The sequence below is a fragment of the Ranitomeya variabilis genome, unplaced genomic scaffold, assembly GCF_051348905.1.
Source record: "Ranitomeya variabilis isolate aRanVar5 unplaced genomic scaffold, aRanVar5.hap1 Scaffold_42, whole genome shotgun sequence".
In the NCBI taxonomy this organism is placed as follows: Eukaryota; Metazoa; Chordata; class Amphibia; order Anura; family Dendrobatidae; genus Ranitomeya; species Ranitomeya variabilis.
The window spans coordinates 596,794-615,184 of NW_027508140.1; the positions used below are offsets into that span (position 1 = coordinate 596,794).

At 43.4% G+C, this 18,391-nt stretch overlaps 1 long non-coding RNA gene across 1 annotated transcript; it reads left to right on the forward strand.

The window, feature by feature from the left end:
• Positions 1 to 309: 309 nt before the first annotated feature.
• LOC143790629 (uncharacterized) lies at positions 310 to 17,887 on the forward strand. Its single transcript, XR_013219754.1, has 3 exons — positions 310 to 663; positions 15,217 to 15,376; positions 17,735 to 17,887. It is a non-coding gene; the product is annotated as an uncharacterized LOC143790629 (long non-coding RNA).
• The last annotated feature ends 504 nt before the right edge of the window (positions 17,888 to 18,391 follow it).

Below are 18,391 nucleotides of genomic sequence, written 5' to 3' on the forward strand. Positions count from 1 at the left end.
TCCTTACAAGCAGAGCAACAAGCAGCCTGCTGCAGCACATGGCTACTGAGCACGCCCACTCCAGCTCATTATCCTGCTGGCACCGCACACAGGGGCAGGAGGGTCGGTGTGCCTGCTCGTCCTGCACAACATCCAGCAGAGCTCCTCGTCTTCCTCCTCCAGCAGATCATGACCCCGTGCCCAGCGCTGGCAGCGCCTCCTTCATGCCACAGGCAGGAAGCCCTAAGAGTAAGACTCAGGAACATGGGGAAGGGGCGTGGCCTAACGCAAGGGGGCGTGACGGCAGCTTCTCCTGTGTTGTATGCGGGATCAGCGCGTCGGGCGCTGGACAGCAGGACAAAGCATCAAATCCGGGGCAATCCCGCAGAATGAGGGACGGTTGGGAGCTATGTGATGGGGGGTTGTAGTTTTAGAGCCACAGGTTACGGACCAGCACTATGCACAGCACTGTTATCTGCGACTGAGCGCCGCCATCTTGTCGGAGCCCGACCGCACAACGTCCGCTGTGAGGAAGAGGCAGTGCGGCCTCTAGTGACGGGATCGGTGACCCGCAAACCCGGAAGTGCTTCCTCGGACGAGAACTGTTGGGCTGAGACAGTTTCAGTTTGTGCTGCGGAGACTGACGAGAAAACAGAGTCCGGACACCGGCGGCTGCATGGACCGGTGAGTATCCGTGACCGGGCCTGTGGTGTACACACGGATATACGCCTGCTGTATACTGCTCCCCTGTATACCTCCCCCCCACCGTCACTGCCCTCCACAGTCACTACGGTTGTGGCTAAATCCCAGTCGGCTAAAGGACCAGGTCCTTCTGTGCACTGGGATTTAGCTTTCTCACACAGAGTGGGCTATTTCCCAGTCGGCAGAGGGACCAGGTCCTTTAGCCGACTGGGATTTAGCCTGCTCTATATAAGAATGCTAAATCCCAGCAGATAGAAGGACCCTTATTGTATATAGATAGATATGAATACTGTCATGTGATTTTTTTGCAGTAATATTGAGCCGCAGCCTGGATATGACATCTGATTACATATTTATTTATATGTGACAATTATACACACAAATTTTCCCCGTAATCCCAGTGTGTACAATATTCTGCGCCAATCTCATCCTCGTCCCGTTTTATTTACTGGTGATCATTTTTGTAGATCACACAACCACAGATTTTTTTCCATGCATGCACCTAGGAGTGTTTTAACCCTCAGGCGATTTTCCGTTTTTTAATTTTTTTTTCCTTCCCATAACTTATTTTTCCATCCACATCGCCGTTGGGAATTTTTTTTATTTTGGCGGGACGTTCTTATTGATACCATTTTGGCGCGGATACCATGTTTTGATCACCTCTTATTTCATTTTATTGCAATGTTGCGGCGACCAAAAAAAGTCATTATGGCGTTTCGAGTTTTTTCTCGTTATGCCGTTTACTGATCAGATTATTTTACATTTTGATTGGTCAGACATTTCTAAACATGTCAAGTCCCAATTTGTGTATTTTTTTAATTGAGCAAAATCAATATTTTTTCTTATATTTCTATGATATATGACGTAACTGCATCATGCGTTGTGAAGGGGTTAATACTATAATTATTGGCCAAATGGACCAGGTCCTTCTGCCGACTTGGATTTAGCCTGCTCTCTGTGAGAAAGCTAAATCCCAGCTGGCTAAAGGACCAGGTCCCTGTGAGTGTTTTAATACTAGACCTAGCAGGCTAAAGGACCAGGTCCTTCTGCCGACTTGGATTTAGCCTGCTCTCTGTGAGAAAGGTAAATCCCATTTGGGTAAAGGACCAGGTCCCTGTGAGTGTTTTAATACTAAATCTAGCAGGCTAAAGGACCAGGTCCTTCTGCCAACTTGGATTTAGCCTGCTCACTGTGAGAAAGCTAAATCCAAGTGGGATAAAGGACCAGGTCCCTTGGAGTGGTTTAATACCAGACTTAGTAAGCTAAAACACCAGGTCCTTCTGCCCACTTAGCTTTAGCTTGCTGTATATAACAAAGTCTAGTGGGCAACGCAGTCCACCAGTGATTCACCAATCTGATGCACTGTGATGATTCCACGGTTCACTGTCGGACATCCGTACTGTAGTGCCCCTGTCACGCAGGGGGCAGTCCGGCAATCCAACCTACTACAATGTTTCCGCCAGGTTATGCATATTGCCGGTCACTGTGCTCCTTGACTTCACCTCAAGTGACAGCTCAGAGGGTGCTGTGATAACCGCAAACTGTCATCTCCAGTGACCTCACAGGTGGCGGCTTCCATGCCACCCTTAGTGTGTGTACGGCGGACACGGGGAGGGGTCACGTTTTATGATGTCACTATGGCTTCTGTATGTATTGGAGCAGGGGATCGTCTTGGGACCTCGATGTGGATTACGCTGGACCTTGTGGATCTCATTGAACCTGCAGGTGTTTTTTTGGGGGGTAAATGGGTGAAAGAGGGTGTCTGTTTTTATATTTTAATTACATGTTTTTAATCTGTGTTTCTTTAGTTTTACTTACAGTGTTAGTAAACGGGGTGTTTCATAGACACCTCTCTTTTACTAACCCTGGGCTTGATGTCAGCTGTGATTTTTGACAAATCACAGTTGTAATTATACTTACAGCCCTGGCAAAAATGAAGAGACCACTGCAAAATGTCCAGTTTGTCTGATTTTTCTCTTTATAGGTATATTTTTGAGTAAAATGTAAATTGCTCTTTTATTCTATAAACTTCTGACATGTCTCAGAATTTTCAAGCAATAAATTTATTATTTTTTTCTAACAAAGAAAAATGGTCAAAATAAAAAAAACCCAGTGCTTTCAGACCTCAAATGATGCAAAGAAAACAAGTTCATAATCATTTAGAAACAACAGTACTAATTTTTTAATTCAGGAAGAGTTCAGAAATAGTGATGAGTGAAAGTGCTCGCCACTACTCGTTACTCGCCCAGGTATCGGTGTACTCGGCGAGCAGCGAGCATTTCCGGTATTATTCAGCGGTAACTGCAGTCTCCACCCAGCAATTTTGGCGGACTTAAGAGACCCAATCACGGTGCAGGGATTGTCTGCCAAGCCATGAAACGCCGCAGCCATCTTTGTTGTGGTCGTGCAGTGACTGGCTTGGCCGTACAGCATCATCCCGAGTATAAGAGACCTTGTGCCGCCCTGCTCGCCGCATGCTGTTCCTGTTTCAGCGAAGAATAGGGAGAGCTGCTGCCGAGATAGGGTCAGAATCGTGGTTTTAGAGTTAGTGTAGGCCTGCAACTCTTACATCCACAACTCCTCAGAAACCAAAAGTCCTTTGTAGGGCTAATTTGTGGGTCCCGATATTGCAGCGCTAGGCAGGCAGGGCACAGCATATCCACATCAATGCAAGGTCTGCAGGCACTGTATGTGCGTCTGCAGCGCCCCAGAGTCCTGGTCATTGCAGTAATGTCGCTCTGCCACTAAGGGGAGTGATGTTATGTCTGATTGCACTAAAGGAGTTTCTCTGACCAGGTAACACTCGCACTACACTTCACACTCCGGCCACCAGGGGGGGTGGTTCTATCTAATAGGCCACTCCTCACACTCTGGTAAAACTGGGGGTTGGACAGGAAGACAGAGAGAAGTAACTGGGAAGAGCTAGAGAGAGGACCTGTCAGGGATGGGATCCTGGCAGACTCCTAAGAGCAGAACTAACGAGTGAACAACGGGAATACAGAAAAGAGGCATTAGGACCAGAAGGAGTCGTGCTGTTAGACCGAGGCAACATCCTTCTGAGGCGCAAACAGTCGGTGGCCGGAACGCCGAGCAAGTAAGAGACTCTAAGTACTACTGCAAACCACGGCCGGACAGCCAATTATAGGTTGGCTGTCTCACACAAATCACCTAAGCAGACAACGGAGGCAGCTGTAGGAGAGGGGCGACTCTAGGGTCCCGGAAGAACTCCAGGCCTACCCCATCATACGGGTGCTTCCTACCATATCACCTGGGGGACAGAGAGAACGAACATCAGAGACAGACAGAATCAGTTGTGAGGACTATCCCAGGAGCTCAGCAGGGAAGGACTACAACACACAGCGCTAGAAGGGAGACACTGATTCCCACCTGTAAAGAGAACTCCTGATGTGCCTTTGGACCGGCCGGTCTCAAACAGCCCTGTTGACAGCGCTCTGGACTGAGGACTCTAAAACCTTCAGTAAAGAGGTAAAGAGACTGCAACCTGGTGTCCTCGTTATTTACTACGACCTACACTGCGCTGCAATATCACCACCATTTACCACCACCTTTCACTGGACGCCCCTCAGCAGGGTCACGGACCGGGTCTAGCCACCGTGACAACCCCAGAACAGAGACTCAGAGGCCCGGTACCGGGTGCCCCTCGGCCATGCGGCAGTGGGGGCGCTCCACGTCCATTGCTCCCACTGCATCCCTCCCAAAGCTCCATAACCGCCTGCTGCTGCTGCAGCTTCTTTACTGTCTATATACCTATTTCTCCTTTTTTTTTTCCAAAAATCCCCCCCCCCCCAAAAAAAAAAAAAAAATACAGTCTGTTCTGTCAGACTGAGGCCTGTTGAAAAGTTATAGTTTGTCAGGCATACGTAGCATAGTTGTCTGTGCGATCCTTGTGCTCCCTTTTTTTTGGTGTTTTAAATTCACTGAAAAAGGCCTCATATATCTGCGTCCTCCATGTTTGGTCATTGGAGGCCTGTGTACTTATTTTTTGACTGTGTGATACTCAAATTCTATACGGCGCTATTTCGTATCAAAAAATTCAAAGGCCACAGATTTGCCAGTGTGGTATTTCCGTTAGAGCCGTCATATATCTCTGTGCTCCTAGTTTGGGCATTGGAGACCGGTGTACTTATTTTTTGGCTGTGTGATACTCAAATTCTATACAGCACTATTTTGCATGAATTAACTTAAAAAAATTGAATACAGTCTGTTAGGTCAGGCTGAGGCCTGCCTGGTGTTTGGGTTTGAAAAATCATAGATTTGCAGGCATACTGATCACATATTATTTCGCTACTAATAAAGACATTTGTGTTGAGCATTTGAAATAGTGCAGTAGTCCATTTAAAATGGTTAAGGCAAGGGGCAAGGGACAGGGAAGTGGATGTGATGCTGATGGTGCATCCAGAGGATGAGGCCATGGGCAAGGTGAAAGTGGGCAACAACAAAGACCCACATCTTCTCTCTCGACATTCCTGTCCCAGTTTCTAGGGGACCACAGGACACAACTATTGAAGCCAGAGCAGTGTGTATCGGTGGTTGGCTGGATAGCGGAAAATGCTTCCAGTCACTTAGCCACCACCACCTTGTCTTCCACACAGTCAAGTCTGAGTAGCCGTGAGTGAGGCCAGGATATTCCTCACCCTGATCCTCCTTCCTCCCACCATGCCGAGTGCCCTGAGACAACTGATCCCACACTTGGACACTCTGAAGAGCTGTTCAGTTTTCCATTTCAAGATTCAGAAATCTCTCCCAGTCAACTTGAAGTGGGGAAAGATGAGATCGCATGTAGAGCTGCCCAAAGCTTTGACCAGCCCCAGTCACACGAAGGCAATGGTGGGAAAGTGTCACAAGAGGTGGACCATGATGAGACACAATTTCTAGAAAGTCAGGAGGAGGATCAGAGTGCAGATGTGGAAGACGAGGTGGTGGATGACATAGTAACTGACCCAAGCTGGCAGGAGGACATGCGTAGCGAGGACAGCAGCACAAATGGGGAAGGAGGCATATCCCTCAACAGGCAGGAAGAAGCAGTGTGGTGGCCACAGACAGAGGGCATGCATCCGTTCCCTGTAACGCCAACATGAGTGAAGTTGCCATTCCACCTGTGAGATCTTCCAGAGTCTGGCTATTTTTTCAAGACTCTGCCGATAACCCTAAACAGGCCATTTGCAGCACCTGCCGTGCCTGCTTCAGCAGGGGTAGTAAAACAACCAGCCTGACCACCAGCATGATCAGGCACATGCAAGCAAAGCACCTGACTTTGTGGGCCGAACCCCCAGGCTCGAGGACCACTGCCTGCTGGTCACACCACTGCTTCTTCCACTGTTTTGCATAGAAGCCAATCCCAAGTACACCGTGCATGTGAAGATGCCTCTAGCCCTGCACCTGTTGTGGCCCACAGTCAAGCAGCACCATCAGCAAGCCCGTCCACGTCCTTGACCCAGCACAGCGTTCAGTTGTCTATAACCCAGTCTTTGGAACGCAAGCAGAAATACCCAGCCAACGCCCCACAGGCCACAGTCCTCAATTCTAATATTTCTCTTCTGCTTGTGCTAGAAATGCTGCCTTTTAGGCTTGTTGAGACAGAAGCATTCCGCAACCTGATGGGGGCGGTTGTCCCAAGGTACTCGGTCCCCAGTCGCCACTATTTCTACCGGTGTGCCGTACCGGCATTACACCAGCATGTGTCCCACAACATTACCCGTGCCCTCAACAATGCTGTTACCGGGAAAGTCCACCTAACCACGGACACGTGGACAAGTGCTTGTGGGCAGGGACGGTACATCTCAATGACGGCACACTGGGTTAACATAGTGGAAGCCGGGACCCAGTTGGACCTTGAGATGGAACACTTCCTCCCCACGCTGAGGATTGCTGGCCCTATGTCAATCAGGGTTGCCCCCACAGTCTACAGCTCCTGCACCTCCTCCTCTTCATCCTCCATCTCTGAAGTCAACACATCAGTCAGAAACTGGAAGCACTGCAGCACTGCCTCAGTCAAGCGGCAACAGGCTGTGCTGAAGCTAATCTGCATAGGTGACAAACCGCACAATGCAGAAGAGTTGTGGACAGCGCTGAAAAAGCAGTCAGATGTTTGGATGACACCACTGAACCTACAGCCAGGCATGGTCGTGTGTGACAATGGCCGTAACCTGATGGCTACTCTGAGGCAAGGTGAGCTCATACACACACCTTGCTTGGCCCATGTGCTTAACCTCTTGGTTCAACGATTTCTGAAAAGCTACCCGGAGCTGCCGGATCTGCTAGTGAAAGTATGCCGTCTGTCTGACCATTTTAGAAAGCCAGCTACAGCTTCAGCCGCCCTTGCCATGCTTCAGCAGCGTTTTCAGATTCCAGCTCACCGACTATTGTATGATGTCCCCATCCCCACGCGCTGGAACTCTACGCTGCATATGTAGGAAAGGATTTGTGAGCAGAAGAGGGCCGTTGTTGACTACCAACATCAACAAGGCCATCGAATTTCAGATCAGACTCCACACATAAGACCTCAGTAGTGGACATGGATGTAAGACATATGTAACATCCTCCAAAACTTTGAGGACTGCACTAAGATGGTGAGTGGTGATGATGCCATAATTAGCATCACTATCCCGCTTCTCAGCATTCTGAAAAACTATCTGCTCACAATCAGAGAGGATGCATTGCAGGCGGAGCACGAGGACATGGAGCAAGGAAACATACAGGGAGATTACACTCAGCCCAGCCTCATGTCTTCTCAACCTGGATTGTTAGGCAATGAGGAGGAGGAGGAAGAACAGGAGCTACTTTCATGTGCTATAGATGGTACTACAAACACATCTGTATTAGCTTCTGTTCAGTGGGGATGACCTGAGGACAGGGAGGAGGATGAGGACAGCATCATCAGGCGTCCTGTTGATGAGGACACGGACGTCTTGCCTGTTAGCAGTCTGGCACGCATGGCTGACTTTATGTTGCACTGTATTTCACGTGACCCTCGGATTATCAAAATTTTGGGTGACACTCATTACTGGTTGGTGACACTTCTAGACCCACGCTACCAGGAGAACTTTCAATCTCTTCTGCCTGAGGCAGAGAGGTGTGCTAAAATTTTGCAGTACCACAGGGCCCTTGTAGCGGAATTACTTAGAAAATTCCCATGTGAGAACGCTGGCAGCAGACGTCAAGGGTTTGTTGTACAACCAAGGACTCCAAGCAAGAGAGAGACAGAAGTACAATCCAGCTCAGGCAGGGGAACAATGGCCAAGTTCTGGGACAGTTTTCTCAGACATTCCCATTGTGGCGGCACAGAGGCAAGGGGCGCTGTCACAAGAAGTGCAATGTTTGGGAAGATGGTGAGGGAGTACCTTGCAGATCGTACAAACATCCTCCGGGATTCCTATGTGCCTTTGAATTATTGGGTATCCAAGCTGGACACGTGACATGAACTGGCTCTCTACACCTTGGAGGTCCTGGCCTGCCCTGCTGCTAGCGTTCTGTCAGAGAGGGGTTTTAGTGCCGCTGGTGGAATTATAACAGAAAAGCGCATCCGCCTGTCAACTGAAAATGCTGACAGGCTGACTCTTATAAAAATGAACAAGGCCTGGATTGGGAAAGTCTTCTGTACACCACCAAGTGAAAACAGCGAAACATAACCTCAAATACATTCTCTCTTTTGGGGAGGCGTATTCTCATGCACCTCTTCACAACCCCACATGGGTATACGCTTACAGATTTGGTCTGTTTGTTCTTATCTTCATCCTCCTCATCCAGAACCAATATATCACCAGGGTGAACATGGTCTGTACGGTGCATTTTGGCCAAGGATGCTGTGATGGCACTTATTTTTTTTTAAAAAAGGACAACACATTGGGGAACTGGGCATGACATTACATTGGGCCTACTTCTTAACTCGGTCGCCTGCAATCTATCCTGTGTCTGCCAGTAGATCACCAGGGTGAACGTGCTCTGTACGGTGCATTTTGGCCAAGGGGGCTGTGATGGCACTCTCTTATTTTTTTTAAAAAGGATCCCACATTGGGGAATTGGGCATGACATTCCATTGGGCCGACTTCTTAACTCGGTCTCCTGCAATCTAAAATGTTCCTGCCACTAGATCACCAGGGTAAACGTGCTCAGTACTGTTATAGGCCGTTGATATTTGGGCTAGGGGCATGCGATGGCACTAGTGTACTTTTAAAAAAGGTACCCCCATTGGGGAATTGTTTGGCAGATCATGCACTGCATTACAAGTCTCAGAGACCCACACCACTACATTGGCCCTAATTCTTAACTGTCTCCTGCAATGTCTCTTCCTTATCTCCGACGACATGACCTGGGTGAACATGCTTTGAATTGTTATAGGCCCGTAAAGTTTGGGCATGGGTGGCTGTGATGGCAATAGTATATTTTTAAAAAAGGTACCCCCCATTGGTGAAACCAGATCCTTGATGGCAAACACTTCACATTTGTGTACCTTAAAGAGCTCACTGGAAAAGCTCCTTTTTGTGTTGCCTGGTTGCGCAAATTGGACACAATACACTTCATATAAATTTGATAATGCAATGATGTTAGTTTGGCTCAGTAGTTTATTACAAATATTTCTTTGTCCACTATATTAGTTTCTCTCCTTGAGAGCCATAACTTTGGCTGCCTCAAATGTACAAATGGCGATTTGTAAACAAGATTTAAATACTGTATACCGAATGCATTCAGACAATCACATAGCTGCATTTCTTGTAAAACATTTACAGATGTGACAGACAATGCTCATAGTGACACAATCTTGATAAATGTTTGTTTTCTCACTTCAGAAACAGTTCGAAGCCTCTATATGTTTGCTGTTTGTCATTGTAAAACATTAAGGTTTACTGAAACTCTGCCTGTGGTGGTTTGGTCTAATTCCTTGTGGCTTTTATATTCTAGTGGTTTATGGCCACTTGTCTGATGACTCCATGATATCTCAGTTTAACCCTGTTTTCTATTTTCTGTAAAAGTACTTTAGTTAGAATTTTGAAAATCTAGGTAATCCTCAGGTATATAGTTGTTAGTAATTTCCAGTTAGTCATATATTTTTATGTTACAGACATTTCGGTATAACAACCTTTTTTTGGGACTACCCCATATTCACGCTCCTGGGGCCTTTTAGGCCTGTACTAGGTTTACATGTGATACTCAATCTTTTTGTCTGTATTGTTGCTGGGGAAGAACTTTTATGACTCTGCTATTACTGGGAAGAGTGTGGATTCTGCATGACAGCGCTGCTATGTTTGTCCAGCAAAGAAGGAAAGAAAATCGGAGCGTTTCTGTTCTACTTGCGGACAAAATGTATGCAAGGAACATTCAGCCGAAAAAATAATATGCGAGAATTGTCGGGGGAATATGTAAAGTTACAAATAAATATTCCTGCACCAAGTTTGCTACAACCAAAAAATGTTTTCATAAAAAAATTGCATATAAAATGCCTATATTTGGCGTGCCCATTTACTTACTTTTTTGTTGTTTTATGCACATAATTATGTTTTGAAATATACACATCTTAGGCTGTGTTCCCAGTAGCGCTGGGGTTCGCCAGAAGGGTATCCATAATGGATCTGACCTCCTGGTAACTCCAGGATTCTGCCAGCCTTAGCTGGGGTCACCAGGAGGTCAGATCCATTACGGATCACCTCCTGGCGGACCCCAGCGCTAGTTGGAATGCATCCTTACCTTGCAATTGTAAAATCAATTTTGAAAAGTATTTTTGACATTTCCCAGTGAATGCATTTGTAGTGGTTGAAAGCAATGTTAAAGTTGAAAAACGCTTCAAAAACGCTGCGTCTGAACTAAGCCTAAGAGGGAGAGGAAATTTTCGGTCTGGGGTTAAATATTTGGCCTTACAGGCAAGTGGTTAACCTACAAAGGATGTACCTTGACATATTTCGCAGCAAAACCTGTTTTGGTTTCGTTTTTAATGTGGTTTTTGTGGCACCGGGAAAAATGGCATGAATCTCGGAAAAAAATGATTAAGGCCGGTTTCACACTTGCATTGGTAGCAGCTGCGGAGGGCTGCGGACTTCCTCCTTGAAGCCCCGCCCTCCGCTGCTAGCTCCGCCTATTTCTGCATGCGGCCGGTATGCAGCCTGTGTACCTATATTTAACATTAGAGATTAGAAAAAGGAAGGCAGCACTCCAATATTTGTAAAGGTGAAAAAAGCTGTGACGTTTATTTCAGACCCACATCTTCATACGACGTTTCGGCTCACACTGAGCCTTTCTCAAGCAGTGGGAGGTTACAATTCATATGCTTATGTACATGTGATTCACAATTATTTGCATACCATATAGCCATAAAAGTGTTTGCAGTGTTAATTAAAAGTTAATTCATTTCATAAGTGTTTGTTTGATATATAAAGTGCATTGTGCTAAGGTGCTGTTTATGGACTGTTTAGACTCCATTAATCCTCCAATCATTTACTTCCAACTTATTACCTTCTCCTATAACCAGATATTGCCATAATGCTTCATATTTACCGGTATCATTAAGGTTTTTAGCGCTTACCCCACCAAATGAACGAGACCCACATGGAGGACTGCATGGACGCCAGTCTCGGCGTTCCCTATACTCTACTGCGCATGTCTGAATATTAACTTCCTGGTGTGCGAGTCAGTGAGATTGCGCCTGCGCATAGGTGCCTTGTCAGTGCCGCTCCACCATCTTAGTTGTGGCATTCCACTTCATGTTGCTTATTATTTAGCGCTTCTGCGCTGGGCACTATATTTGCCACACTGCACCAACCTGTACGTTAATGATGGTATTAATAGCATTGGTCTAATAATTTTTATTACTTATATGGTTCACTCTTGGCTAGCAGGAAAATACCTTATTCAGGCTATCTCCCACTGCCAATGAGCCTCTGCACTGATCCATGTCCTTCTCAGGTCACATGACCACCGCAGCAGGACCCATATGAGTGTATAACTAAAAAATGAGTATTCCTTAGACCAAATTAGTTGAAATTTATTTTATTGACGCCATATTTGTATATTATTCTCATTTCAATCTCACTGGCTAGCAGACCAAGACATTTTTTATATATATGATAAATTACCAAAAATTATACCATATTTTTTGTTTTTTTTATTTTTTTATTTATTATGTCCTCCTCTGTGGATTTCTTCCATATATCAGTAGGGCAGGGGCCTTTTTGTTGAGGATGGAGTCGTATCTAAAATTACAAACAAAACACTTAGTAAAAATGAAATAATAGAACAGTCCACATTCCATATATTCCATATATATCCAACAGTGTAAAGACACCAAATTTGAAGAACACATAATTTTAAGACTTTTTTCCATATTAATGAATTTTAAACTCTACATTTAGGCCTCTTGGCTTCAGTGTGTCCAACTCATAAATCCAACGCAGTTCCAATTTTTTCAATAGGTATGCTCTATCCCCCCCTCTCCTTTGGACAGGGACTCTGTCTATGATTCTAAATTTCAAGTCCTTTTCCGTGTGGTTAAAGTCCAAGAAGTGTTTTGAGACTGGCAAGTCCTGTCTTTTCTTTCTTATCGTATGCCTATGATTATTCATACGCGTTTTAAGCTCACACGTTGTCTCCCCAATATACCACAGTTTGCAAGGGCATTCCAATAGGTAGATGACATAGTCTGAGTCACATGTGACATATTCCTCAATAGTATATTGTTTATTTGTTACTGGGTGGCTAAACTTAGATCCCTTTATCATATGTTTGCAGTTCACGCATGATAGACACGGGAAGCTACCATGCTGTTTTGCACCTGTTATTGTGGTTTGACCAACAGCCTTTAGAGGGCCAATATCCGATTTAACTATCTGGTCTTTAAGATTTTTACTTCTCCGATATGAGAAGAGTGGAGGTTCTCTAAATTCTTTAATTTTTGGAAGGCACTTTCCCAGCATACTCCAATGTCTCCTAATCACCTCAGCAATGGGCCCACTTTCCTCCGTATATGTTGTGACAAATGGTATTCTTTTTAACACTTTTTTTGCTGTACTGTTTTTAAGCAACTCCCTTCTATTTCTTTTTAGGGTATTGTCTTTTACTCTATTTAACAATTCCTTCGGATATCCTCTCTCCAAAAATTTTTTTGTTAAGCCATCTATTACTTCCTCAATCTCATTTTCATTTTTGACAATTCTACGCACCCTCAACAGTTGGCTAAGAGGAATTGATCTCACCATACTGCGAGGGTGTTGGCTTTCAAATACCAAGAGGTTATTCCTGTCTGTCTCTTTAACGAACAGGGTTGTTGTCAACTCCCCATTCTCTTGCTTTATCAGTACATCTAAAAATTGTATACTGGACTTTGAAGAGGTTAGTGTAAACTTAATTGTTTCATCAATTTCATTTAGATACTCATGGAACGTGTTGAGTTCTTTCTCTGTACCTGTCCATAGGAGGAAGATGTCGTCTATGTATCGCCACCACACCAACACATGTTGGAAGTGGTGGGACACATAGACGAGATCCTCCTCCAGTACACTCATTACAAGATTAGCATAAGCGGGGGCCATACTGGCCCCCATTTCTGTTCCGCGTTGTTGCGCATAAAATGTATCACCAAAGAGGAAATAGCTACGCCTCAAAATAATTTCCAATAATTTTAGTATAATTTCTTTACCATCCACAGATATTTCAATTGTATTTAGCTTCTTTTCTATTGCTTTCAACCCAGATTGGTGTGTTATTGATGTATATAGAGAGATGACATCATAAGATGCCATAATCACCTCCCCTTTTAATTTCACGTTTTCCAATTTGTTTAAAAAATGTGTTGTGTCTTGGATGTAAGATTTGCTTTCTTTGGCTATCGGATTGAGGATTCTATCAAGAAATGTTCCTAACCCACTGAACACTGAGTCCACCCCCGACACTATAGGGCGTCCCGGGGGGTCCCTCAGTGACTTATGGATTTTTGGTGTAGTATATAGTACTGGCGTTCTAGGAAATTTAACATATAAATAATCCATAAGTTCTTGATCAATTATTTTTTTATTAACTGCATCTTCTAGGCAATTCTTGATTTCCGCCATAATGCTGAATTTAGGGTCCCCCTCTAGTTTTTGATACACTTTTTCGTCTTGCAATTGGCTGTTAATTTCTGCTATATATTTATGCCTGTCCATGATGACGACCGCACCACCCTTATCTGCAGGTTTAATGATGAGGTCGCCATCATGGACAAGTTCCTGCAACGCTTTAGATTCCTCAACAGTCATATTGGGATGTTTAAATTTTTTTATTCCCCCTTTTCTTATTTCCTCAATCTCCTCTCTTACAGCTTTTTCAAAAGCATTAATCACTGCTGAATTAACGGGCGGCGTAAATTCACTACGTTTTTTAAGTTCCAAAGATCTAGAATTAAATTCACTTTCCCCCTCCATGGTTTTTGTATCCTTATTCTGAAACCACTCCTTTAATTTTATGGATCTAAAAAACCTCTCCAAATCTATTTGTAAATTGAACCAATTGGTATGTGCACATGGAGAGAAAGATAGTCCCTTGCTCAGGATAGAGACCTGTGCTGGGGAGAGTACCTTGTCAGAAATATTGATTACGAGGTCTGCTCCCGCTTCTTGTTGGCTGCCTGTCTCTGGGGCTGTGATCTGTTTTTCTCCGGTTTTCTTTTGTTCCCGGTGGTGCCGCTTGCCTCCTCTCCTCTTACGTTTGATGCTCCTTCTTGTGTCTTTTCCTGGTCTATAAGAAAAATCAACATTATATATCTGCCCAGTTCTTTCATCACCATATCGATTTTGCCCATGGCCACCTTTCTTTTTCCATATGGGTTTGTTATTTTCTCTCTGCCATGTATAAATATTCCCTGCTTCATAATCTTCTAAATCTCTATTCCACTTTTTCCTTTTGATTTCTTCCAAATCATTACGTAATTTAATACTTTCTTTCTCAACTTTTTCTTTAAAAATATTCCATTTATATTTATTCCGTATACTTGATCTCAAGCCAAACACCATCTACATTAGAACTTAAACGCAAGTATGAAAGTGATGTCAAACGTATGATTAATTTGCAGTTACATATGATAACCTTAGGCCAATATTATAAAGAAGGTAAAATTCCAAGAGGCTTGAGATCAAGTATACGCCCAAATTTATTTCAAAGTAACGCTATATACTGTGCACGTTTTGTTATGTTATCCAATAAGTATGCCATGGACACTATCCTGTTAAACATTGAATTTTTGCAAGAAGAAATCAAGAAATTACAACAGAATATAGAAGGATTTGAATGCAAGATTAAATTATTAATAACAATTGAAGAATGGAATATTTTTAAAGAAAAAGTTGAGAAAGAAAGTATTAAATTACGTAATGATTTGGAAGAAATCAAAAGGAAAAAGTGGAATAGAGATTTAGAAGATTATGAAGCAGGGAATATTTATACATGGCAGAGAGAAAATAACAAACCCATATGGAAAAAGAAAGGTGGCCATGGGCAAAATCGATATGGTGATGAAAGAACTGGGCAGATATATAATGTTGATTTTTCTTATAGACCAGGAAAAGACACAAGAAGGAGCATCAAACGTAAGAGGAGAGGAGGCAAGCGGCACCACCGGGAACAAAAGAAAACCGGAGAAAAACAGATCACAGCCCCAGAGACAGGCAGCCAACAAGAAGCGGGAGCAGACCTCGTAATCAACATTTCTGACAAGGTACTCTCCCCAGCACAGGTCTCTATCCTGAGCAAGGGACTATCTTTCTCTCCATGTGCACATACCAATTGGTTCAATTTACAAATAGATTTGGAGAGGTTTTTTAGATCCATAAAATTAAAGGAGTGGTTTCAGAATAAGGATACAAAAACCATGGAGGGGGAAAGTGAATTTAATTCTAGATCTTTGGAACTTAAAAAACGTAGTGAATTTACGCCGCCCGTTAATTCAGCAGTGATTAATGCTTTTGAAAAAGCTGTAAGAGAGGAGATTGAGGAAATAAGAAAAGGGGGAATAAAAAAATTTAAACATCCCAATATGACTGTTGAGGAATCTAAAGCGTTGCAGGAACTTGTCCATGATGGCGACCTCATCATTAAACCTGCAGATAAGGGTGGTGCGGTCGTCATCATGGACAGGCATAAATATATAGCAGAAATTAACAGCCAATTGCAAGACGAAAAAGTGTATCAAAAACTAGAGGGGGACCCTAAATTCAGCATTATGGCGGAAATCAAGAATTGCCTAGAAGATGCAGTTAATAAAAAAATAATTGATCAAGAACTTATGGATTATTTATATGTTAAATTTCCTAGAACGCCAGTACTATATACTACACCAAAAATCCATAAGTCACTGAGGGACCCCCCGGGACGCCCTATAGTGTCGGGGGTGGACTCAGTGTTCAGTGGGTTAGGAACATTTCTTGATAGAATCCTCAATCCGATAGCCAAAGAAAGCAAATCTTACATCCAAGACACAACACATTTTTTAAACAAATTGGAAAACGTGAAATTAAAAGGGGAGGTGATTATGGCATCTTATGATGTCATCTCTCTATATACATCAATAACACACCAATCTGGGTTGAAAGCAATAGAAAAGAAGCTAAATACAATTGAAATATCTGTGGATGGTAAAGAAATTATACTAAAATTATTGGAAATTATTTTGAGGCGTAGCTATTTCCTCTTTGGTGATACATTTTATGCGCAACAACGCGGAACAGCAATGGGGGCCAGTATGGCCCCCGCTTATGCTAATCTTGTAATGAGTGTACTGGAGGAGGATCTCGTCTATGTGTCCCACCACTTCCAACATGTGTTGGTGTGGTGGCGATACATAGACGACATCTTCCTCCTATGGACAGGTACAGAGAAAGAACTCAACACGTTCCATGAGTATCTAAATGAAATTGATGAAACAATTAAGTTTACACTAACCTCTTCAAAGTCCAGTATACAATTTTTAGATGTACTGATAAAGCAAGAGAATGGGGAGTTGACAACAACCCTGTTCGTTAAAGAGACAGACAGGAATAACCTCTTGGTATTTGATAGCCAACACCCTCGCAGTATGGTGAGATCAATTCCTCTTAGCCAACTGTTGAGGGTGCGTAGAATTGTCAAAAATGAAAATGAGATTGAGGAAGTAATAGATGGCTTAACAAAAAAATTTTTGGAGAGAGGATATCCGAAGGAATTGTTAAATAGAGTAAAAGACAATACCCTAAAAAGAAATAGAAGGGAGTTGCTTAAAAACAGTACAGCAAAAAAAGTGTTAAAAAGAATACCATTTGTCACAACATATACGGAGGAAAGTGGGCCCATTGCTGAGGTGATTAGGAGACATTGGAGTATGCTGGGAAAGTGCCTTCCAAAAATTAAAGAATTTAGAGAACCTCCACTCTTCTCATATCGGAGAAGTAAAAATCTTAAAGACCAGATAGTTAAATCGGATATTGGCCCTCTAAAGGCTGTTGGTCAAACCACAATAACAGGTGCAAAACAGCATGGTAGCTTCCCGTGTCTATCATGCGTGAACTGCAAACATATGATAAAGGGATCTAAGTTTAGCCACCCAGTAACAAATAAACAATATACTATTGAGGAATATGTCACATGTGACTCAGACTATGTCATCTACCTATTGGAATGCCCTTGCAAACTGTGGTATATTGGGGAGACAACGTGTGAGCTTAAAACGCGTATGAATAATCATAGGCATACGATAAGAAAGAAAAGACAGGACTTGCCAGTCTCAAAACACTTCTTGGACTTTAACCACACGGAAAAGGACTTGAAATTTAGAATCATAGACAGAGTCCCTGTCCAAAGGAGAGGGGGGGATAGAGCATACCTATTGAAAAAATTGGAACTGCGTTGGATTTATGAGTTGGACACACTGAAGCCAAGAGGCCTAAATGTAGAGTTTAAAATTCATTAATATGGAAAAAAGTCTTAAAATTATGTGTTCTTCAAATTTGGTGTCTTTACACTGTTGGATATATATGGAATATATGGAATGTGGACTGTTCTATTATTTCATTTTTACTAAGTGTTTTGTTTGTAATTTTAGATACGACTCCATCCTCAACAAAAAGGCCCCTGCCCTACTGATATATGGAAGAAATCCACAGAGGAGGACATAATAAATAAAAAAATAAAAAAAAACAAAAAATATGGTATAATTTTTGGTAATTTATCATATATATAAAAAATGTCTTGGTCTGCTGGCCAGTGAGATTGAAATGAGAATAATATACAAATATGGCGTCAATAAAATAAATTTCAACTAATTTGGTCTAAGGAATACTCATTTTTTAGTTATACACTCATATGGGTCCTGCTGCGGTGGTCATGTGACCTGAGAAGGACATGGATCAGTGCAGAGGCTCATTGGCAGTGGGAGATAGCCTGAATAAGGTATTTTCCTGCTAGCCAAGAGTGAACCATATAAGTAATAAAAATTATTAGACCAATGCTATTAATACCATCATTAACGTACAGGTTGGTGCAGTGTGGCAAATATAGTGCCCAGCGCAGAAGCGCTAAATAATAAGCAACATGAAGTGGAATGCCACAACTAAGATGGTGGAGCGGCACTGACAAGGCACCTATGCGCAGGCGCAATCTCACTGACTCGCACACCAGGAAGTTAATATTCAGACATGCGCAGTAGAGTATAGGGAACGCCGAGACTGGCGTCCATGCAGTCCTCCATGTGGGTCTCGTT